The sequence below is a fragment of the Hibiscus syriacus genome, unplaced genomic scaffold, assembly GCF_006381635.1.
Source record: "Hibiscus syriacus cultivar Baekdansim isolate YM2019G1 unplaced genomic scaffold, ASM638163v2 tig00111330_pilon, whole genome shotgun sequence".
NCBI classification, from domain to species: domain Eukaryota; kingdom Viridiplantae; phylum Streptophyta; class Magnoliopsida; order Malvales; family Malvaceae; genus Hibiscus; species Hibiscus syriacus.
Genome location: NW_024063059.1, coordinates 1,378,521 through 1,404,429, shown reverse-complemented (window position 1 = coordinate 1,404,429; position 25,909 = coordinate 1,378,521). Strand labels below are relative to the sequence as shown.

The window sequence follows — 25,909 nt, the reverse complement described above, 5'->3', positions numbered from 1 at the left end:
CTTTCTAAGAAATTTCAAGCTTATTACATTGATCAAAGAGAGTAAATTTGTTGGCCCTTAACAACAATTTGGATTATTACTGGCACAAGCACAAAATCCAACTGGAGTACAAACATTGAAATTAGTTTGACATTGTCTCTTACAGTCTTCATCGGTTTTGCATGGCAACTTTTTTGTGCTTCGACCACCGTTTGTACATTTGAAAATAACATACCTTCAAACAATAACACTTAATTAATATTGTCTCTAAATTGAATCTTAAAACCTTTGAAATATTTCCCTCTTAAAGAACTACAAATTATATATATTTTAAAAAAACATATTAAAAATCCTAAGAATAATACAAAAAGTTGTATCCATATAGATATTCATCGTCAATGAAAGACTTACCAGATGAAAGCAAAAGAGTGAAAAAGATGACAAATTTCAAAGAAGCCTCCATGTATTTTTTTTTTTTTAAATCAATTCTTTTTTGTAAATAATATTGGTGTGTGCCATTTTGACGCTTTAAATAATATGAATAGGTTTAGTTAAAAAGGAAATGAAATCTAAATTTATAAAATTTAAGAATATTTTTTGGATTTGTTTGGAAAATTTAGATACTTGCCCAAAATGTTCCTCAATTTCCATAATCGTTTCATTATTTCCATAAATCTTTCTAATTTGATATTTTGTATATATATGCTATTTCCTTCCATGATCAAATTAATTACGTAATTCTTTTTTTAATAAATGAAATTTTTATTTATTAGTTCACAAATATAATAAAAGTAATAATCAAATTCTTTTTTAGTGTTATTAAGCTTCATATTTTTTCATAAAATAGTTTGATATTTAAAATTTTTAAAAGAATAAATAAATTATATCACTTTAAACCCAACATAAGATAATCGAAACTTCAAAATTGTTGTATTGGATAATCAAATTTATCGATAATTTAAATTATTTCTTACTTTTTAAACATTATAAATATCATAAGCATTCAAATCAAAACTAAAAATATAATATAATTCAAGTTTAAAGGCAATTATTAAAAAAATAGAAATCTCATAATGAAATATAAAATATAATTAAATATTTTAAAACGATTTTATAAACCAAATATTAATAAAGTTCCTACAAATATATATATATATATATATTAAGTTAGTGTGTTCTGATTTAGATGAGTTGAAAACTCCTTAAGATTATCATCGTCTTGACTCGAACTAAACGAATATAAACTCTTATATTTAACCTAAAACGTTAGTCATATCCCCTTTTGTCTTTCTAGCTACTCTCTAGGTAAGATCATCTCCCCTTTAGCTCATTCAGCTGGCCTTTGAGCTCTATTAATCTCTCTTGAGCTAAGTGAGCTAGCATGGCATCTTTATGAGCTAAACATTAGTTACCAAAGCTTGTATCTTCAATCCATGAGTTGCCATAAGTTGCCTTAGCTTCCAATTTACCTATACAAAGCATGAAAACAAGAAATTACATAGGATTTGATCTAGGACAATGATGAATAAATGTTGTCACCCATGTTTGAATGCAAATGAACTAAGTATAGAATGTGAATGCATGAATTGAGCTATAATGAATATATATGTTAACATAACCATGACATATGCTTAAGTAAAGATATAATATGCATTGAGAGCGAGGAAATAGTGTTCATAATAACACGTTTGATATTAGAACGACACCACATATCATCAAACTAGTCATCTAGAAAATCCCACGCGACCCAATCATAGGCCCACTCCTACTCAACTTTAATTGTCATCCACTGGGTTTTCCGTTTTTCCTACACATAGAGTGGAAATCTTCCTGAACTATTAGAATGTTATCTGTGACATTTCACCTTGAAATAAAACTAGCTTGATTCGGAGCGATATTTTTGGGATTACCGCTCTGAATTAGTTAACAATAATTTTCATAATTAACTTATAAAGAACACAGCATAAACTGATCAGTCAATAATCACTAAATTACTCTAGGTTTTCAACCTTGGGAATCAAGACCAAGAGGGTTTTGTTAATTTCAGCATCAATGGAATTACCGTTAAAAATACCTCTTACCCAATTTTAAACCGAAGTACCATCTTTCCCATTGGCTTTGAAAGAATAGTGAATTGAGACCATCTTTCCCCAGGGCTTTGAGGGGATTCATGTCAAATAGCACAGTTTTGATTTCTTCATCATTGACGATTACATTGAGATTGCAGATAACCTCTTGATTCAGCTTCGAAAAGGCATTCCTGATGGAGAAATTACCACTCCGGCCATCTTTATCCCAATACAACCAGGCATAGAAAGAAATAACCTCCTTACGGAGAGTGTTTTCTTCGAAGCACCATTTGCCATGAGCCAGCTTGAGAGTTTTAATTATATTGACTTTCATCAGGATAAGAGTGCATCTATAGAAGTACTTAGTGTTCCGGTCTCCGTCGGTGATCCAATCACTCCTCGACTTTTAATGTCATAATAAATCTTCGTGGTCTAGGACCTCCTCAAGTTTTGTGCGAATTTCCACCTCCTTTTTAATAAGGTGAGTGAGCCTCGTTTATCAATCTCAGCTTGGATATAGGTCAACATCTTTTTGAGTTTCCTCTTCTCCTACGTAATGTGCCCAAAGACTTCCCTATTCCAAACACTAAAGGAACTAGTGATTGAATTTAATTTATGAATGATATTACCTTCCGAATGCCATTTTCTCCTTACGAAATAATTGAAATCTTTGTTCTTGGTCCACCCGGCCATGAAACTAAACAGTTTGGGGAGATGTGACGGGGTAATGCCCGTCACTTGGAGTAAAAAAGGACGGTGATTGAATTTAATACGAGGCAAATGCTTAACAACCAAGTGAGGCGCAATCCTAAGTCGTTCATCATTTTTTTTAAAAAATTGGACCTCATTAAAAAACCCTTTTACCAACACAAGTTGGGTTCATATAAAGGGAAAACAGTACCCAAAAAATCCTTTAATCAATCAACGAACAATCACACTATACATTGGGAATAATAAATGGCGGTACATCAGCCTCAAAGAAATAGTAAGCATTACAATCAAAGGATCTTTGATCTAACTTATGAGCTACCACATTTGCTCCTCGACGAACATATGTCACAAGACACCTATTACAAATATTACATTTTTCTCGTATAGCTCATATATGAACACCTAATGTGGAATCATCTTCAGTCGCATCGTTGTAAAGATTAGCAATCATAGTGGAGTCCAGTTCAATGACAATGTCCCTTCAGTTCTCCTCTTCTGTAAGTTTAACAATCGAACCAAGGCTATGCAATTAAGCCAAACCCGGGTCATAGATACCTCTCGAAGTGGTAGCCAATCTGCCATGAGTAGATCCAGATGCGTCATAGGCAACAATCTTACAGTTGCCATCTTGGTAGCTGGATTGTAAGCACCGTCCGCATTTAACTTAACTACATGTCTATTAGACGGACACCACCTATATGGAGTAGTAACAGTGGACCTGTAGGGCATTTTCAATCAACGAGCCACGAGGAAATTGTGATGCATTACCCTAGCATTAGCCACAATCACCCAAGAAGGTTGAATCACGCCATCATGCACCAATGAATTTATGTCATTCCACACATTCTAAAGAAGAACCGTGAATCCTACGAAAGAATCAATCCCAAGCGTAGCAAGTGCAGACTCCTCAAAGAGTATTCGACCTCATAATGAGGTTAAGATTTGATTTAGAGTTTAAAATTCATTTAGAGTTTAAGAGCAGTCGACGAGTTTAAGATTTGATTAACTTAATCAAATTTTGTGTTAAATCCTCATTTATGATTTATCAACTTCAAGTTGAATATCGGGTTCCTAATGTTGTCAGTGGGCGGTGACATACCAAGCACCTTGACTCTGTATTTAGCTCGCATAATGACCCCTCAAAGAGTATTCGACCACATAATGAGGTTACATCCTAGTTTAAATAGAAACACCAAAGCGGCCGAATGCTCAGACCTTCATTGTTCACAGGTTCACAGCACTTCTCTCACTTAACCAAGGCCATCTTCGGCTTGTTCCTCGAGCTTCCCTAAATAAATTAATGAGCAATTTGTTCAAGCCGGTCACACATCCCTTTAGGGATGGTGACCATTGTATAAAATAGTTACGAACGACTAACAAAGCGGATTAACCAAAGTTATGCGACCCGTAAAGGATAGGCTAGACGCAGCCACCCATTCAATTTCTTTTGGACCTTCTCGACGATGAATTAGAACGTGCTTTTGCTCACCCGACTATGGAAAAGGGACATGCCAAGGTATTTACCTCGGCTAGCTTGATGAATTTGGCTCCTTGCATGCACTTGGCTTCCATGTGTGAACATGACTCATCGGCTCCTTTATGCACTTGGTTCCACACTCTTAGAATGTACATGAATGTTCTTTCATTAATAACATTCATCCTCCACAACATTCATGAATGATTCTTGAATGTTAAATCGTGAATGATAAGATTCATATCTCTTAGAGTGTGAACAAGACCCTTGGTTTCCTTGGATGAATTTACCTCCGTTGTGGCCGAATGTGATGCTTCACCTTTGCATGAATACATTGAATGGAAGAAAGGTGAACTCCTCCTCATTTCTTCCACTTAGTTTGTTCACATATGTCATTAAATGTGTTGGATTATTCGAATGTGATGAATGTTTAAAAATACCGTATGAGTTTCCAGCCTGCACTGTCCTCAGTAATCTTGGTATATCTCAAGCTCCCATCGTCGAATTTATGCGATTCAAAGTGTGTTGGAAAGCTATGAGATAGAGCATTAGAAGTCAAGACACTTCATAACCCAAAGATGCTTGGAATCAGCTCAAAAATGGCTTGTAATCTGACTGATGTGAACTGTCCCCTAGATTAATATGTTTACATTGTGCACCTCCCTTTAGTCTTTCCAGCTACTCTGTAGCTAAGATCATATCCCCTTCAGCTCATTCAGCTGGCCTTTGAGCTCTATTAAGCTCTCTTGAGCTAAGTGCGCTAGCATGGCTTCTTTATGAGCTAAACATGAGTTACCAAAGCTTGTATCTTCAATCCATGAGTTGTCATAAGTTGCCTTAGCTTCCAATTTACCTATGCAAAGCATGAAAACAAGAAATTACATAGGATTTGATCTAGGACAATGATGAATACATGTTTTCACCCATGTTTGAATGCAAATGAACCAAGTATAGAATGTGAATGCATGAATTGAGCTAGAATGAATATATAAGCTAACATAACCATGACATATGCTTAAGTAAAGATATAATATGCAGGAATATTATAAAGTATGCAAGTAATGGGTAACATATGAATATTCTTCATAGTATAATGTGTTTAAAGCATACTTATGTCATATATAATGTATGAATAAGGAAGAACTCCCTTATACTCATCTTGGGAGAACATCAAAGTTGTGAACATGTTTTGTTTGAACTTGGTGCTTGAAAGGATCACATCACACGGTGGCCGCCATATTAGATGCTTTGATCCAGACGCTCGATGCATAAAACAAACAAGTAGGGAGACAAAGGGCATCCATGTCTAATGCCTCTTGAAGGTTTAAATTCTACTTTAACTGTCATCCATTTGGTTTTCCGTTTTTTCGTACGCATATAGTGGATATCTTTCTGAGCTATTAGAATGTTATTTGTGATATTTCACCTTGAAATAAAACTAGTTTGATTCGGAGAGTTAATTTTTATGATTATCGCTCTGAATAAGTTAACAATAATTTTCATAATTAACTTATAAAGAACAAAACATAAAATTACCAGTCAAAAATCACTAAATTACTCTAGGTTTTCAACCTTGGGAATCAAGTCCAAGAGGGTTTTGTTAATTTCAACATCAATGTAATTACCGTTAAAAATACCTATTACCAAAGTGCAAAACGTAGTTTCAACTGTTTCCCATTGGCTTTGAAAGAATAGTGCATTGAGACCATCTTTGCCCATGGTTTTGAAGGGATTCATGTCAAATAGCACAGTTTTGATTTCTTCATCATTGAAGATTACATTGAGATTGCGTATCCTGATGGGGAAATTGCCACTCCAGCCGTCTTTATCCCAGTACAACCAGGCATAGAAAGAAATAACCTCCTTACGGAGAGTGTTTTCTTCGAAACACCATTATCCAAGAACCAGCTTGAGAGCTTGGATGTGATTGACTTTCCTCCGGATAAGAGTGTGTCTATGGAAGTACTTAGTGTTCCGGTCTTCGTCGGCAATCCAATCACTCCCAGAATTTTGATGCCATAATAAATCTTCGTGTTCTAGGACCTCCTCTAGTTTTGTGTGAATTTCTATCTCATTTTCAATAAGGTGAGTGAGCCTCGTTTATCAATCTCAGCTTGGATAGAGGTCAACATCTTCTTGAAATTCCTTTTCTCCTACAAAATGTGCCCAAAGAATTCCATATTCCAAACATTAATCGAACTAGTAATTGAATTTAAATTATGAATGATATTACCTTCCGAATGCCATTTTTCCCTAACGAAATTACTAAAATCTTTGTGCTTAGTCCACCCGGCCATGAACCTAAATAGCTTGAGGAGATGTGACGGGTAGTGCCCGCCGCATGGAGTAAAATAGGCTGATGATTGAATTTAATATGAGGCAAATGCTTAACAACCATGTGAGGCACAACCCTAAGCCATTCAGCATTTTAAAAAAAATTGTGCCTCGTTAAAAACCCCTTCTACCAACACAAGTTGGGTTCCTATAAAGGGAAAAGAGTACTAAAAAAATCCTTTAATCAATCAATGAACAATCACACTTTACATTGGGAATAATAAACGGCGGTACATCAACCTCAAAGAAATAGTAAGCATTACAATCAAGGGATCTTTGAGCCAACTTATGATCTACCACATTTGATCCCCGACGAACATATGTCACAAGACACCTATTACAAATATTACATTTTTCCCATATAGCTCATATATGAACACCTAATATGTAACTAACTAGGATAAACATGAATACTAAATGACTTAAGTACCCTCAATGGCCTAGAATTAAGTGGATGACTTGGATTAGTCTGGAAACGCTGATGAACTTATATGTTGTACCATCCATAATGGTTTTGAACCACGAACCAAGATCATCAACATTTTTTTGATATCGTTGCAATACAGAAAGGAAATAAATTCCATTGGAATACATGTTCATCTCCCTAAGGTTCATTCAACGATATTCTGACGGTGATTAGTTCAACTAGAGCAATCAGTATTAAGAAGTGTATAATGGTGAAGTACCTCAGACTGAATGATTGGCAAGTATCATAGTGTTGGGATTGGTTAATTTAATTTGACTCAAAATTCTGATAATTAGTTATAAATCCTAAATACTATAAAATTGTTTTTTTTACTCTAATTGGGTCAAATTACTAATAATTCTTCAAAGAACCAAAATGTTCATAATGCCTATGATTACCCGAATAATGGAATCACTCATGTCTTATCTGAAATCTCAAGTAGCTATGACGTAAAAGATTTTGAATACCTTCCTGACTACATAGCGCCTCCAAAAAATATCTGAATATTATATGATCTTGATAAATCATTGCCTGAATGATTGATGAAATCGTGAGCTATTAAACCCACTTTTTATAAGGATTTTAATTAAATCAATTTGCATAAATTTCGCGGCTCCCTACCTTATTAACACTAAGTACCTCCAGAAAATAGTTGGATCCTCTAGTGTATTCCCTATGTGTTATATGATTTTTTCTGTCTTGAGATGTGATTTACCGAAGTAACTATTTCATTGAATCTTTAAACTTTTCGATATTTTGATTTACCGATGTATTGATTTACTATTTATGAACTATGATTACGTGAAATGTGCTCTCCGATTACCTGTTTTCACTGGAAAATATAATTGTTCTTTATTCATTGATCATGGAATATACTGTTTATTGTATTCATCGATTTTTTGGGATATTGTCCAGTAAGAATCTGAAGTATGGAGGTTTAGTTTGACCAAGCTGATAATTCCTTACAGACCTAAGGTGTCATTGTTTATTGGTGTTCATTTGAAGGGTATTTAAATTACTAATGTTTTTAAATGATATGTACACGTTTTTCTATTTTGTTGGAATACACTAGACTCCCCAATTCAATCTTCTGAATATGTCTCTCTCTGAATACTTCCTTCAAATCGTAAATTCCTGTTTGTAGTTGAAGACTTAGCTATTGGAATTTGAATTCACTACTAGAATATGGCCATGATTGTCCCACTATGGAATTTATGCTTTATAATATACCTGATGACCTAATGCATTCATCTAGTAGTTATGTATTACTGAGCTTCCCAAAGCTCACTCTTTACTCACCATTTTAGGTTAAAAAAATCAATCCAGTGCAACTATCAAAATCAGTAAAGGAGTTCCACATGCATTGCTTGCGGAGTACAGTGTATGTGATTAGGGGGCATGTAGGTTGTATTCTTTTTTTATATTAGAGTCTGAAACTTGTTTTAATACTGTATATTGTTAAATTCTACTTTTAATATATAAATGATGTTCTAAATTTGTATTTTTATCTATAAATTATTTTTTATTTTCAAATGGATAAATGAAAATTTTAAAAATTCCAGTTTTTGAGTATGGGTCGCTCTGGTGGCCATAATGTGATACCTCAGATCGGATTAGGTCACCCACATCGGTATGAGGGTGTTAAATTTTATGGTATTAGAGCTTAGGTTGAGTTGAGTCTTTTTGGGTAGACCAGTCGGTCAACTGTCATAGGTTGTCTGGTCAGTACATGCCTCTAGGTTATAATCATACTTCTTTGAATTATGCTAACTTAAGTATTCTGTTCGTAGTGTAAGTACTTTGTCCAAGCTCTGACAGGGTGATTTTCCCTAAGTCCTATTTTGATAAACTTAGTTGGAGCGATTCATTTATTTCAAATTTTGTAAGATTGAAACCTCATTAGTGTTAAGCCTTATACCTCTGTGATTGGACTAGTATGGAATTAAAGGAAAATTGTTTGTGTGATTGGTAAAAGTATAATTCTCGAGACGATTTCAATATGTATCAAAAAATAGTTATGTCTACATATTGCACTAAAGTTAAACAAGTATTATTCTGATTAAGGATTGGTATTTAAGGTATGTTTGGTTTTGCGAGGAGAATTATGTTCATATTTAAGAATTTTGATAAAGAAAAGTTTTTCGAGAACCCCTATTAAGCTGGTTAAAGTATAGTAAATGAATTATATTCATGTAAAAGATACCTGAGAGATTGAAGAATTGATTGAAACTCAATTTTCACATTTCTTTAACTTGGGTAGAATTTTGAGGACGAAATTTCTTTTAAGGAGAAGAGAATTGTAACAACCCCATTTTGAAATAAAAATTATTTTAATGAAATTAGGGACCAAATTGTAAAATTTTAGAATTTTTAGCCCATTTTAGTATATGTAGGAAGTTCATGGACTTAATTACTAAATTCCCCATTTTTTGTCAGTAGTGAAAAAATGAAATAAACGGTTGAGGCTATTAGGGTTTGAACCTGAGCCATAAGAAGTGGGGTGTCATACCCTACCATTTAAGCTAGGCATTGTTCCATTTATTTTATTATGAAATTTTATTTTAAGTCTGATTCGAATGTGATATTTGAAACCCCCAAATCAAAATCAAGCATTTTCAAACCAAAATCCCAGAAACGAAAACCCTCGTCAATTTTGAAGCTCTGATGAACCACATTCAGTCAGCGATATCGTGCATCGTCATTACCACCACACTCGCTGTCGTCACGCAATCAAAACCACTTTAGCTCATTCTCAAGCGTCGTTGCCATTAGATGTTAATAGGCGTTCGAAGCTTCAAAGTAAACCCCCGACCACCGTACTATTTGTTTTGTATTTTCAGCCCTATTGGTCGTCTGTTCGCCTCGTCGCTTACATCATGGAACTCTTCGTGTCATTCCAAGCCAACCCAACTGATGGGTCATTTCACCATCGCCAATTTGTCGTATGTCACTCGAGTAAGCTTTCGATTGTTATTTTAGTTTTTTCAGCGTGGATTTCGCTTGTTATCTTTGTTGATTTGGGTTTCTTGTGGTGTAGTAATGTAATTGGAGTGATCGGACCGTTTAAACTGGCCCTGTCATTGCCGCACGCATCGCCACATGTCGAAGATGTGCTTGGGGCTCCTCTGCCAATCCAGGAGCCTTATGGAACTGGTCCAGACAGATTGAATTGAGTCGAGTCGAGTCAACTCACTAAATCAAATCGATTGAGGCAACTCGAATATATTTAACTTGTTGACTTTGTTTAACTGTTGACTTTGACCAACGTTGACTTTGACCAAAAAGTTAAATTTTCCAAAAAATCATATTTTATGGTTTTCGACATTCTTAGTTCGAATCTGAAGTCCATTTTTCCAAATTCGAACTCGGTAAGATTTTTTTTGGTATTTATCTCCTGATTCAATACAAATTTTCACGTTTAAGATTTGTTTATAATGTAATTGGTTTTGACATGTATCTGAGACATTTGGGACGTGGAATTAAAGTTATAGGACGATCAATAGAGTTTAATTGATTAACAGATATGGCTCGTTACTCGAGATAATACTTTACTGCCCTATGCAAGCTTTATGGTACATGTTGGTATTTTGTTATTGCATGATTGGAGTTATTAGTCAATTACATAGAGTTAATTATTGATGGACTCAAATTGAATACGGTATAAAGATAATAAACCCATTAAGACTCAATTGGCTCATGTAAGGAACTAGAAGATCGATAAGAGATAAATCTAAGTTTACTGATTTAATCAGTAAATCAATTAATCTTAAGACTCGTAAATTCTGATTAATCTCGTTAAAGGTTAAATGTCAGAAATACTTGGATAAGAAACTACGAAACTACCTGTATGATTAAAAAAACAAGGTTTGTCCCTAAAAGTGAAAATAACCCTGTTAATTGATCATAACCTTTGAGGTGGTAAAAGACTTAGAATTATGATTCTTGAATAAAATCCTAAAGTCTAAATTACCAGAAGTAATATATGTCAAAAATTAAATGACATGGCTAAAATATCCTCAAAATGGGAAAACTACTATATTTATGACAAAATTGAACTGAATGAAGTACTATACGTATCTGAATTGTTGAAACAATTGAATTACTCTGGAAACTCCGAAGTGATTGGGATAAACTTGAATACTAAATAACCTATGTAGCCTTAATGACCTAGAACTAAGTGGATGACTTGGATAAGTTTGGAAATGCTGATGAACATATATGTTGTACCGTCCATAAGGGTTTTGAACCACGAACCAAGCACATCAACATTTTTTGATACTGCTGCAATACAAAAATGAAATAAATACCATTGGAATACCTGTTCATCTCCCTAATATTCATTCAACAATGATTTGAATGTGATCAGTTCAACTAGAGCAATTAGTAATAAGAAGTGTATAATAGTGAAGTACCTTGGTCTTAATGATTGGCAAGTATCGCAGAGTTGGGATTGGTTAGTTTAATTTGACTCAAAATTCTGATAGTTCGTTATAAATTCTAAATACTATAAAATTGTTGATTTAATCTCATTGGGTCAAACTTGAAAGAATTATTCAAAGAACCAAAATGTCCATAATGCTTATGATTGCCTGAATAATGGAATCACTCTTGTCCTATCTGAAATCTCATGTAACTCTAAGGTAAAAGAATTTGATTACCTTCCTGATTACATACCGCCTCGAAAAATATAATACTATATACCTTGATGAATCACTTCTTGAATGTCAATGAATCAGTTAGCTATCAAACCCCTTTTATAGGGATATCATACTGAAATGAATCAATTTGCAAAATTTCATGGTTCCCTACCTAATAAATACCAAGTAACTCCAAAAATAATTGAATCCTCTGGAGTGTTCCCTATATGCTATATGATTATTTATCTATCTTGAAATATGATTTTCCGAAGTTACTATTTTATTGAATATTTTAACTGTTCGATATTCTAATTTACCGTTGTATTGATTTACTGTTTATGAACTATGGTTACATGAAATGTGTTCTCTGGTTACATGTTTTCACTGAAAAATATAATCTTTCTTGATTCTTGGATCTTGAAATCTATTGTCTATGTATGCACGATTTTAAGATACTGTATGGGCAGGATTATGGAGTATGGAGTTAAGCTCAGATCAAGCTAGTAATTCCTTACAGACCTAAGGTATTCATTGGGTTGGCCCTAAAGCCCTAGGGCACTCCCTTAGAATGGGAATTGTATTTTGGTGTACTGATTGAGGGCATTCATGGATTAAATAAGTACATTTTGATTTTTACAACATTCTACTAGATCATGATTTTGATATTAAAGTTACTGCTCAATCTAATTTATTGGATACTGTATGGGTAGGAGTCTGGAGTACGAAGGTTCATGTAACACCATTTCCTGTATACATTCCTGTACATGAGTCACAAATGCCACATGACTTTTAAAAACATTTTTAATAAAGCTAAAACATTCATTGTAAACCATTACAAAGTTATAACTTAAATACATTACAGAGCATTTTTTCTTAGATTCATACATGGCATCTAATTATCAAAATGATCTGATTGTCCTATAGTTACTGATGAGTCAACCTTGGATTGATGTTCTTCTGCACTCCCTACTCTACTAGTATTTTCTTTTCCCTACGAGTGAAATCACACACGTTAAGTATTTAGTTAGTGAGGTATAATGTAATTGAACTGAAATTCATACATAATCATATCATAGCTATTGAATACGAACTAATCGTATACTTCATAAATCAATTAAACCCAGGTTTCTTTCATATAGTCATCAAAACTATTCTTAGTATGCCAAGCATACCCATGTATGTCAATAAGAAATGTAAAGTACACGCACTGCACCAAGTGCCAAAATGGCCATTCACCTTTTATGAATACCATAGTGGCACCTTTATGCCATAATGCACCGTTAGCATTTTCATTAGTGGCACCTTTTATGCCGATAATGTATCGTTATGCATTTTCATTTACGGCCCTTTATGATATATGCACTGTTATGCATTTTCATTATGGCACATTTTATGCCGATAATGCACGTTATAATTTTCATTTATGGTGCCTTTTATGCCGATTCATAGATTTAAACATTTATTTTGGTAACATCGATAAACATTGCACAATATTAACATTCATCCATTCATTTTAGAGCAGTTCATACTCTAAAACTTATTCATAATCATTTGTATATAAATTATGAAATATACCAAAATGCTGCAAAACATGTATTTAACAAACTTTTGAGGTTGAATCATCGTGAGTCTTCCACCTTTCTTACAAGTACAATAAATGCACTCACCTGATAAGCCTCACTAGTATGCTTTAATGATGTCTGACTTTTCGACAACTTTATCTTGCCCTTTTCTTGCATGACTCAGAAGCTTGGTTATGATCTTTGGCTATTGGGAGAGCACGGTCATGGGAAGAAGAAAGAAAAGATAGAGCTTGTTTAACTTTCCCCTTTTATCTCCTAAATCCTAACAAAATGGATTTAAATTCATTTCACTCTAAAGGACCAAAATGTCCTTTAATTACTAGTTGGTCATAATTAAATCATTTCTTCTACTTTACCATTTATTCAATTTATCCTCCAAATTTAAATCATTTCAATATAGTCACTGACATGATATTTGAGTATTACAATTCTACCCTTTAAGAAAATTCATCCTTGAATTTAAAGAAGTACCTGGTACGAAGAGGTGTGGAAATTGCTTCTTCATGTCCTCCTCTCTTTCCCATGTAGCTTCTACTTTATGGTTTGCCAGAGCACTTAACAAAAGGAATCTTCTTGCTACGCAATTCTTTTTTTCTCTAGCCAAGATCTGCACTGGTTGTTCCTCATAAGTAAATCTAGTTGGATCTCTATTTCTCAAGTGATGACATGGGATGGATCTGATCGGTATTGTCTGAGCATTGACTCGTGAAAAAAATTGTGGATCTTGTCCATATCCAGAGGCAAGGCTAATTGATAAGCTACTAGTCCAATCATTTTCAAAATATCATAATGTCCAATGAATCTCGAACCCAACTTTACTTTACGCCTAAACCACAATACTTTCTTCCAAGGTAAAACTTTAAGAAATACCTTGTTTCCCACTAGAAATTCAATTTATTGTCTTTTCAAATTAGCATAAGGCTTTTTTCGATAGAAGGCTATCTTTAGATATCCTTGATAATTTCACTTTATCCTCCATTTCTTTCATCAAATCTGGGCCAAATAGGTCTCGATCTTTAGTTCAAACCATTTAATGGTGTTCGACACTTCTTCCCATACCAAGCTTCATATGGGGCCATTTTAATACTCAATTGGTAATGTTATTATAAAATTTCGCTAAAGGCAAATACCTTTCCCATGATCCTTTAAACTCAATCACACATGCCCTTATATCCTCTAATATTGAATAGTTCATTATAACTACCCATCTGTTTGAAGATGAAAGTTCTGTTAAAATTAATGGAGTACCTAATCCCTCATGTAAGGACTTCTAGAATCTTGATGTAAACCTTAGATATAGGCACCCCATGCAGCCAAACTATCTCTTTTATTTATTCCACATTTATCCATCAAGTAATCTACCCGAACTGGAATAAAGTGAGCTGTCTTGGTCAATCTATCCACAATTTCCCATATAAAGTCCTTTTTACCTGGTGACAAAGGTAGCCCCGAAACAAAATCCATTGTAACTCATTCCCACTTCCACTTCGAAATGGATATCGATGTAACAATCCATATGGCATTTTATATTCAGCTTTCACTTGCTTACATGTCAAGCATTTTGCAATAAACTCCGATACAGCTCTTTCATACCAGGTCAACAATAATGACTCTTTAATCCTAATACATCTTATTCCCTCCTGGATGCATCGTCAATGAAAATAATGATCCTGAGAAAGAGTATCTTTCTTAGTTCATCATTATTGGGAATGCAAAGTCTTCCACGATAATATAAACATCCATCGGCCCTCATTTCGAAGTCTTTGTCCTCTTATTTTTCGACTAAAACGCCATTCTCTCCAAGCATTTCTCATCTTAACCTTGCATCTCTTTTACCGATCCAAAAGCATCATCTTTAACTTAAGTTCGACGATTAAGGCACCATCTTCTTTAAACACATACGCGCATCCAAAGCTCGTAGAGCTATAAAATCTTTTGACTAAGTGCATCTGCTACCACATTAGCTTTTCCTGGATGATAGTCAATGATCAAATCATATATTTTAAAAGCTCGATCCATCTCCACTATCTCAATTTTAGTTCTTTTTGAGCAAGTAAGTACTTTAGACTCTTTTGATCCGTATAATAATGACAACACTCATTGTACAGATAATGACGCCAAATTTCAAAGCAACATGACCGCTGCCAATTCCAAGTCATGTGTCAGGTAATTTCTCTCATGATTCTTCATTTATTGAACATTGATTAATTTGCTTCAATTAATTAATTAGAAAAATTCTTTAACTCGAAAAGAAAATCTCGAAATTAACAATCCTCCATCGGGAAAGCTAACTCGACTATTCTTATCCATAAAGAATATTTCCCTCTTTGATAAAATGGTGAATCGAATATGAATTGAAAATCGATATTAACATAAAATAAAAAATACCACAAAACAAATGTATTGAATTATTTGAATAAACAAGATTTAATTGGTTAAAATGAACTATATTTATTTCAAGTTCACATTTGTTAAAATGTCGTATCGGATCGCATCACTTCGACCAAGTGATACTTTCCACGCTCATTCTACCATATGGTGTTCTTTAAAATAAAAGTCAAATATTTCATCTATAAAAATGTAATGGAAATAAATAGAAATAAAAATATGCACAATAAAAGATTACAACCAATAGAGTTAGGCATATTTATTTCATTTGATACGAATGATTACATAACACAAAATATGTACATACATATTGAAATAAATACAAATGAATATTACAACCCAAAATAAAAATGGTCATAAAGTAAGTATTTAATAATTACAATGACTAACATGGTAATAACAACTTAAAGGGCAAAAACAGTAAAATAGAAAATTAAATACTAAAATGACAAAACAGAAATATAGGAACTAAAATAGTAATTAAACCGAATGCAAACTAGTGGCTAAAATAAAAGATTTACAAATCTTAGAGTCAAATCGAACATCAGCCAATATAACATACAAAATCAGTGACTAAAATGAAACTATACAAACATTGTGGCCAAAGTAAAATATGACTATAATAACATTACATTTAATAATAGGGCTAAAATAAAATACATGAACAAATGGACTAATTAGTAAAGCAGAAATTAACAGGGCTAAAAAGTAATTACCATAGTTCAAATTGCACATATTAATAATACAGGTGTTAAAATGAAAATAGCCATAAATATGGTTAGTGACCAAAATGAGATAAACAGAAAGATAAAGGATCAAACTATACTTAAACCAAAAGCCCAACAAGATTAAAATAAAAATCCTACAAACGACATGGCCAAATTAAAACATCAAAGAAATACACCATATATAAAATTAGTGACTAAAATGAAATATTTAGAAATAATATGACCAGATTCAAATGTCAACAAAATACACAACACAAGCTACCAGTGACTAAATAAATAACTAAAAAACATGATACTAAAGTAAAACATACATAAACATGACAAAGAAACAAACTAGTGACTGAAATACAATATTGTAAAATACGTCTGAAACAGAATATTAGAAATTTCATTCGATGACTAAGCAAAATGATTACAAAGAGTGAGGGACTAAACCTGCTATTTACCCTGAACCCGATGACATATAAGGGTAGGATTACAACATGCAGGGACTAAAACAACTATTAAACCTTAAAGTAAAAACACGAAAAATGGGGGAGGGACCGAAACGGTGCGCTTCATTCGGTGGTTATAAATCACTTTAATGGTTTAGAAACCTAACCCTTTCTCATTTTTTCTTTCTCAGCAGCAGAAACCCCCGTGGAGGGAACTCTCCCTTGGCTCACCGCCGTGGGAGGCGACCAAGACTCATGCAACGCTAATCGGTGGCCACGAAACCTAAACCTATCAACCCTCCCTCACGAACAACCTTTCCTTTGAAACCCGATCTCTAGAAACCCAACCCACAACTTATACCACCCGAAATCAACCCCCAAAACCAGAAAACAAAGCTTTACCTTCATATGAGGCTAGCTGGGATCGGAGAAGGTCACAGCAGATTCACGGTGGTGGTTCGAGAAGGTAAAACTTTCCTTTCTTCTCCTTTTTTTTCTGTTCCAATCTCTCTTTTTTTCCTCTATTCTCTGTTTTTTTTTTATTCTCTGTTTTTTTTGTTCTCCCCTTTTTTTGGAAACCCGAATGAATCCCCCCCCTCTGATATCTTTGCTTGATTTATGGTTGATTTTGCTTCGTTTGGTGAGAATATGATGATGCTAGCGTAGGGGTAAGGTCTGATCTTGGGGGAAATTTCCCGATTTATCGAGATTAGGTATTTTTTTTAATTTAGGGTTTTGATTCTAGTTGATGGATTGACAAATTGACTGATTTGTTTTACTGTGTGGCCTTTGTTGATGACACCGGCGTCTCGGGAGTGCTCGACGGTGGCTCGACGCGGCTGAGAGATGGAAGGAAAAACGGCGGCGTCAGTTGCTATTGGATGCTAGTTTAGGGTTTCAAACCCTAATTACTTTGGGCCCTTTTGTTGGCTCGGGTCAGATCTTGTAATTGGGTTGTTGGGCCACTTGTACTGGACCTGGAAACAGAATGTATATGTAAATAAATAATAATAATAATGCTAATAATAATAATTAAAATAACGATAATAATAATATATAAAAAAGACCCGGACAAAAACGGGTGTCTACAAATAATAATAATAAGTTAGTAAGGAGTGAAATCAATCACACTCTAATGACACCAAATCAAATTCCTTTACAATCTTAATGGCATGTAATCCCTTTTTCTAAATTCAAATAAACTCAGTTTCAGCCAAGAATCGGCTAAACCTGTAGCTGATACCTAAATGTAACACCCATTTTCGTATACATTCCCATCCACAAGTCATAATGTCACATAACTTTTAAAAACATTTTCTTATTTATAACCCATAAAATTTTGTTTCGAAATTAAAAACAAACATTTTTAATATAAGGTAAACATTCTTTGTAAACCATTACAAAGTTATAACTTAAACACATTACAAGCATTTTTCTTATATTCATATACATGCCATATAATTATTAAAGAAGAGATTGTCCTATAGTTACTGATGAGTCAACCTTGGATTGATGTTCTTTGCTGCACTCATTACTCTGCCAGTCTTTGTTTTTCCTTACGTGTGAAAATCAACACTCGTTAAGCATTTACTTAGTGAGGCATAATAATGTAATTGAACTGAAATCATACATAATCATATCATAGCTATGAAATACAAACTAATTCGTATGCTTCATAAAAATTAATTAATCATCTCAATAAACCCAGGTTCTTTCATATTTTCATCAAACTATTCTTAGTATGCCAAGCATACCTATTTTCTGTATTTTCCCAATTATCTTTTATTTTCCCCATATATGTATAATAATAATGTAAAGTAAACGCATTGCACTGAAGTGTCAAAATGGCCATTCACCTTTTATGAATACCATGAATGGCACCTTTTATGCCAATAATGCACCGTTATGTATTTTCATTAGTGGTACCTTTTATGCCGATAATGCACCGTTATACATTTTCATTTATGCACTTTTTATGCTGATTATGCACAGTTATGCATTTTTATTTATGGCACCTTTTATGTCGATAATGCGCCATTATGCATTTTCATTTATGGCACCTTTTATGCCGATAATGCAACCGTTATGCATTTTCATTTATGGCACCTTTTATGCTGATAATGCCCGTTATGCATTTTCATTTATGGTACTTTTATGACGATCATAGATTTAAACATTTATTTTGGTAACATTGATAACCATTTCACAACATAACATTCATCAATTCATTTTAGAGCAGTCCCTACTCTAAAACTTATTCATAATATCATTTGTATATACATTATGAAAATATACCAAAATATTGTAAAACATACATTTAACAAAACATTCGAGGTTGACTCATCGCGAGTCTTCATTCTTTCTTACAAGTACAATAAATGCACTCACCTGATAAGTCTCACTAGTTTGCTGTAATGATGTGTAACTATTCGAAAACTTTATCTTTGCCATTTTTCTTACTTAACTCAGGAGCTTGGTTATGATCTTTGGCTATGGGGAGAGCACAGTCATGGGGAAGAAAAAGAGAAGAAAGATAGCTAGCTTGTTTAACTTTCCCTTTTTCTATCTTAAATCCCTAATAAAATGAATTTTAAATTCATTTCACTCTAAAAGACCAAAATGTCCTTTCATTCTTTCATTCTTACTAATTGGTCTTAATTAAATCATTTTTATTTTTTTACCATTTATTCATTTAATCCTCCAAATTTTAAATCCTTTCAATATAGTCCATTGACCTTATATTTAGGGTATTATAATTCAACTCTGATCAGCTGGTAAATCTTACGGACCTAAGGGACCCTTGGGTAGGCTATAGGCCACAAGGTACTCCCTTAGGGTCGCTCATTATGTGTGCTTAGGATAAGTCCTTATAGATTCAGTTATGGGTAAATTGCATGTCGGTGTTCGATTGGAGGGTATTATTGTGGTTTAAAAATATGTTTTAAACCACTAATGTTTTTAAATGATATGTACACATTTATAGGTTTTGTTGGAACACACTACTCGTCCCAATTCAATCCTCTGAATCTGTCTCTCTCTGAATACTTCCTTCAAACTGTAAATACCTTTTTTCTAATTGAAGACTTAGCTAATGGAATTTAAATTCATCGCTAGAATTTGATGATGATTGTCCCGCTAAGGAATTTATGCTTTACCATTTATCCGATGACCTATTGCATTCATCTGGTATTTATGTATTACTGAGCTTCCGAAAGCTCACTCTTTACTGACCATTTTAGGTTAAAAGAATTGATCCAGTGCAGCTATCAACATCAGTAAAGGAGTTTCATCAGTGTTGCTTGCGGAGTAAGGTGCATGTGATTAAGGGCATGTACGTTGTATTATGTTTTTATATTCGAATCTGAAACTTGTTTTATTGGTGGATATTGTTGAACTCTACTTTTTATATATAAATGATGTTCTGGACTTGTATTTTATCTATAAATTATTTTACATTTTTAAATGGATAAATGAAAATTTTGAAATTTCTAGGATTTTTAGTTTGGTTCGCTCCAGTGGCCCTAATGTGACACCTCAGATCGGATCGGGTCACCCACATTGGTCTTACATGTTCAATCTTGATTCGAGAATTAAAGACCTCTTTTCTTAGATACTTTTTTTTAGTTTGTTTGTTTTACTCTACTATTCTCCAACTGAATTCTGAAAGGATAATTTTGTTTTAATCTCCAAGACTTTTCATTATTGTTGATAAAGGCTTTTTATAATTAATCAAATTTTTTCGAATAAAAAATTATGTTCAATTAAAAATTTAATATAATTTCATGAAGCGTAGCAAGCAATTACATTCGAGTAATAACAACAAACAAAAATTACAACAGGAAATATTTATTTTATTTTATTTCAAAAATTTCAAAGAAGTCATCTTTCTAAGAAATTTCAAGCTTATTACATTGATCAAAGAGAGTAAATTTGTTTGCCCTTAACAACAATTTGGATTACTACCAGCACAAGCACAAAATCCAGCTGGAGTACAAACATTGAAATTAGTTTCACATTGTCTCTTACAGTCTTCATCGGTTTTGCATGGCAACTTTTTTTGTGCTTCGACCACCGTTGATATATTTGAAAATAACATACCTTCAAACAATAACACTTAATTAATATTTTCTCTAAATTGAATCTTAAAACCTTTGAAATATTTTCCTCTTAAAGAACTACAAATTATATATATTTAAAAAACATATTAAAATCCTACAAATATCCTTATTTTGTATATATATGCTATTTCCTTTCATGATCAAATTAATTACATAATTCTTTTTTAATAAATGAAATTTTTATTTATTAGTTCACAAATAATAAAAGTAATAATCAAATTGTTTTTTAGTGTTATTAAGTTTCATATTTTTTTCATAAAATAGTTTGATATTTAAATTTTTTAAAAGAATAAAAAATTTATCACTTTAAACCCATCATAAGATAATCGAAACTTCAAAATTATTGTATTGGATAATCAAATTTATCGTTAATTTAAATTATTTCTTATTTTTTAAACTTTATATATATAGTAAAATCCAAATCAAAACTAAAAATAATATAATTCAAGTTTAAAGGCAATTATTAAAAAAATAGAAATCTCATAATGAAATGTAAAATATACAATTAAATATTTAAAACGATTTTATATAAAACAAGTATTAATTTATATCCTACATAATATATATATATATATATATATACAAAAAATTAAGTTAGTGTGTTCTGATTTAGATGAGTTGAAAACTCCTTAAGATTATCATCGTCTTGACTCGAACTAAAAGAATATAAACTCTTAGATTTAACCTAAAACGTTAGAGTCACATCCCAAATATGGCATAAATCACCAAAGTGATCTATATGGTATTTATTTTTTTAATAAACACCTTTTCAATTAAATAGAGTTTAAAATTCATTTAGATTTTAAGAGTAGTCGACGAGTTTAAGATTTGATTAACTTAATCAAATTTTGTGTTAAATCCTCATTTATGATTTATCAACTTCGAGTTGAATGTTGTGATCTATAGGTGTGCATTCACCGTTGTGGTTCTTCCAAGCACCTTGAGATTGAGATTATCAAGTAGAATTTGGCAAATAAGAGAGCACTTCTATTCCTCTCAATTGGTAGCAAGATCACGTACGGTAGCATGAGGGAATGGCATTTGTCTCATATCAATGAGATCGGCAAGGGGATCGTTCCATGGATCCAAGAATAAAACTAGAAGCTTGCACTACAAGAAAATATACCTTTAATGACACACGAACGATGACACACACTAATTTATGACTTGCAAAAAATGTGTGTCATTAAAAAAATGTCATGTTTTTTAAAATCTGAACGATTTATGACTTACAATAATGTGTGTCATATTTAATAGTCATAATAAAAAACAATTGCAAAAACACGGAGTACAGTTTTAATTGTCTGTCATCTTTAAAAGTCGTATTTTAATTTCCCCCCCATTATTTTCATCATTTCCCGCTTCTTCAGTCGCATTCTTCCCCGTTTTTTCTCTTTTTCCCTTTTTCTCTTTGCAAACCTCCCACTGGTTTGGCCATTCACCACAGACGAGGGAGTCAAATTCAAGGGTTTCCACATGTATTCCTCGTTCTCTATTCCAACATTTGGGGTTTTCTTGATTTCTATTTTGTCTGAAAATATTGAAAGTAAAGCAACTGCAAGATCGTCTTCTAAAGTTGTTGAATGTCGTGTTGATAGTATTTCATGTGCTGGTAGAGCCGGTGATGGAAATATAGATTTTAGTTATTGTAACAAGGATTTAGACTATAATAATTCATCTCATAGTTCAGTGTCAGTTTGTAGTTTAGGATCCGAAAAGGTGCCCTCTTCCCAGAAGCTAGACTTGTCAGTTCCTTCTATGAAGGACGGAGGTTCTGGTGGTAGTTCAACTATGATCCAAATTCCATCATCACATTCTGGAAGCAGCAAGAGTGCGTTGGAGGCAGATCCGAGATTTCTCCCAAAATCCATCCCAAATTAGAAGAAGATATTGAGGGTAGTAGCGAGAACCCACTGAATAAAACTGGTAAAAGTTTGAAGGAAGATGAGTTAGATGAATCTGTGAAGTTACCTGACAAGCAGGAGTCTCCTTTGCAAACAGCTTCTTTGGATGAGGATTATGATTATGATGTCTCAGAACATTATGTGAGTAATTTTATGTTTTTTTTTTCTCTTTATGAGATGATGTATAAAGAAAGTGTGCACGTATGTCTGATATATGAGAGTTTCTTAGGCTTCACACTATGGAAGTTGGCTTTTAAGCTTAATGTAGTTGATTTGAGAGTGAAGATATTGAGAATATGATATTTTAATTGGTTTTCCATTTTCGCTTGTAGTGCAGGTGCCATCCTAGGAGAATGTAAGTAGTGATTATGAAATTCTTGAAGTTGTGGCGCTAGGCAGATCCCTTACTCTTTTAGGTGTCGTTAAATGAATTTTTAATGGGTAATTAGTGCTTTAAAAATGAATAGGATGTCCTTAAACTTGTCAAATGGTTTAAGATTATTAACCGAGTTCCATCAAAATTATACTTAATATAGAAGAGTTCCTTTTCTTTTTTACCTTGTAGGATCGGTATATTTGTTTTTTTTTCTTGTATTTCAGTTTCTTATGTCAATAAGTCTTCTGATTTATCTTTTCTTTGTTTCCTAAATTTTTTGGAACATGTTAAGGTATGTGATATTTGTGGGGATGCAGGACGAGAAGATTTGCTTGCTATATGTAGCAAGTGCACCGATGGTGCAGAACACACGTATGTGTACAAATCCCTTTAGTCATATGGTTGTTAGCAGGTTTTATTGGCATTTCTATTTAATTTTGTCTGTATCTATACTCAGTGGTGAGTTTTATGTTATTAATGCTATTGATCAGTTATGTATGCAAGAAATTCTTCGGAAAGTTCCTGAAGGTGATTGGCTCTCTGACTAATGCAAGCTGGCTGAGGAAAGTGAAAGCCAAAAGCAAGGTTAGTTTTCAAACAGAGAATAAAAATGACACCAGGACAAGATCATGTGCTGACATCCTTTTGCGATTGAATTTTCAAGGTTTGTATGCTGAGGGGAAATGACAAATAAACTTATCTCAAGTACACGTATTAGGTAAGAGACATATTAAAAATCTAGAGGGTGCTTCATCTCCAAAAAGGTAGGCTGTTAATGGATCACCAAGATCATTGAGCCCCAACAGAGTATCTTCTTTGTCTCGAGAGAGTTCATTTAAGAACTTAGACAAGGGAAAGTGACATCATCACCACAAATTTCTCTTGGCAACCATTCTGGTAATGATATGCATGAAGTTGTACGCTCTCTGACTTCTGGTATACGGCTGCAAACACCAAAGGGTAAGTAAATTAATTTTGTTATCTTATCTAAAATTTTCCCTATGTTAATTTTAACATTGGCATACTGTTCTCATTGTTACAGGGAGCTTGTTGAAATGCAGTTCATTTAATACCATAAATTCCAAACCTAAGGTGAAACTTGTGATGAGGTTGTTGTTCAGAAATGGGAAAGTGCTAGAGAACATGCATCACTTTATAGCGAGGAACCTACTAGAATGATGGGCAAAGATTATGGTTTCTGTTGAGGTCATACTGTGCTAACAACCCTTTTAAATCCCTCGTATGCTAAAATGAAGATCTATTAGTGAATTCAAAATTGGTAGTTATAACTCTGGGCCTGAGAGAGGTTTAGCAGTGAGGTTTCATTTTAACCAAGGTTTAGGATGACTTAGTCCTGAAAAAATAGTTTCCTTGCTATATTTTTTTGATTTGGTCATCTCTAATATTGCTTTTTAATATCACTTATCAATAACTGTATACTGGAATAGTTGCTTATATTACCTACTTCTTGAATGCGTATTGTCAATAATTTTCAGAGTACTACAAGTGTTCCACCTGCCTCAAACTCAAGACTTTCACTGCTACCTCTGGAACCTGCCGGTTTCAGTTATGACCGTGGGGCAACAATTGATATTCCTCTTGATACAACTTCAGGAGGATCACATAATCAAGTTGGTAAAGAAATGTCTCTAAATTTCATTTACATTATTCGGTTAAGACCTGAAGGTTGGAGTTGGTGCAATTGAACAAAGTAAGCTATTATTCCATGTTGTTGTCAACTCTATAAAACATTATTGCTTTGCCGACTCACATTTCACTATTTGTTAGTAAATACTGTTAGAGAGGACATTCATGTTTCTAATTGACCTTTTTGGCTAGGAACCTTTTGCATAATTTAACTTGTATGTTATTGAAAATTATTTGTTATTTTGAATATATCATGCAATGGTTATTAACCTGTAGATCTCATAGTTTAGTCATGAGTCTACAATTCTTCATTGTGTTTCTGCAGCTGCCTTTTTCGCGATCATGTGTTGTTTGTAATGATAGTTTAACTTTAGTCGGACTAGAATTTCCAGTCTAGCTAAATGTTAAATCTGTATGTATTAGAAACAATATGACCTTTTTTCTTTTTCCTTCCCTCCTTTACATCCTATGGTTTATGTTCCTTTATGATTTTCTATATTATTACAGGTAAATAGTCATTAACTATTGTGTTTCCTTATTTTCTTTTCTTTATTTGCAGATGAAGTGGTGATGATATCGGTTGCCTTTCTTGTAATTTTGTTCAGTGTACAGAAGTTTGGAACAATTCAAGTAGGACTTGTTGTAGGCTCAGCTTTGTTCATATAGTCTTATTCTTCATATAGTTTTATTCTTTAGCAGGCATTGGAATTTACAATCTTGTTAAGCATGATGCAAGTGTCTTGAGGGCATTTAATCTTGTTCACGTCTATTTATACTTCAAGAGAAACTCAGCTATGCGCTTGGAGGTTGTCTTGTATGTGAAACAGATAAACACATTGATAAAAGATATCATGTGCTTCAAAACTAGCACTTCAGTTAAACTTTTCTCTAGGGACTCGCAGCTTGCAGGTTGTCTTGATGTTGTAATATAATTTTTACACTAATTTTCGGTTAAACTTTGTCAGGTAACCATCTTCTAATAAAATATCACTGAACTATTGACTTGATTCTAATTTTTACACTAATTTTTCTCTAGGGACTCGCAGCTTGCAAAATCTAAT

At 33.2% G+C, this 25,909-nt stretch overlaps 1 long non-coding RNA gene across 1 annotated transcript; it reads left to right on the top strand.

The window, feature by feature from the left end:
- The first annotated feature begins 24,881 nt into the window (after positions 1 to 24,881).
- On the top strand, positions 24,882 to 25,635 carry LOC120158722. The gene is made up of 3 exons (XR_005519275.1): positions 24,882 to 24,912; positions 25,408 to 25,415; positions 25,548 to 25,635. It is a non-coding gene; the product is annotated as an uncharacterized LOC120158722 (long non-coding RNA).
- The last annotated feature ends 274 nt before the right edge of the window (positions 25,636 to 25,909 follow it).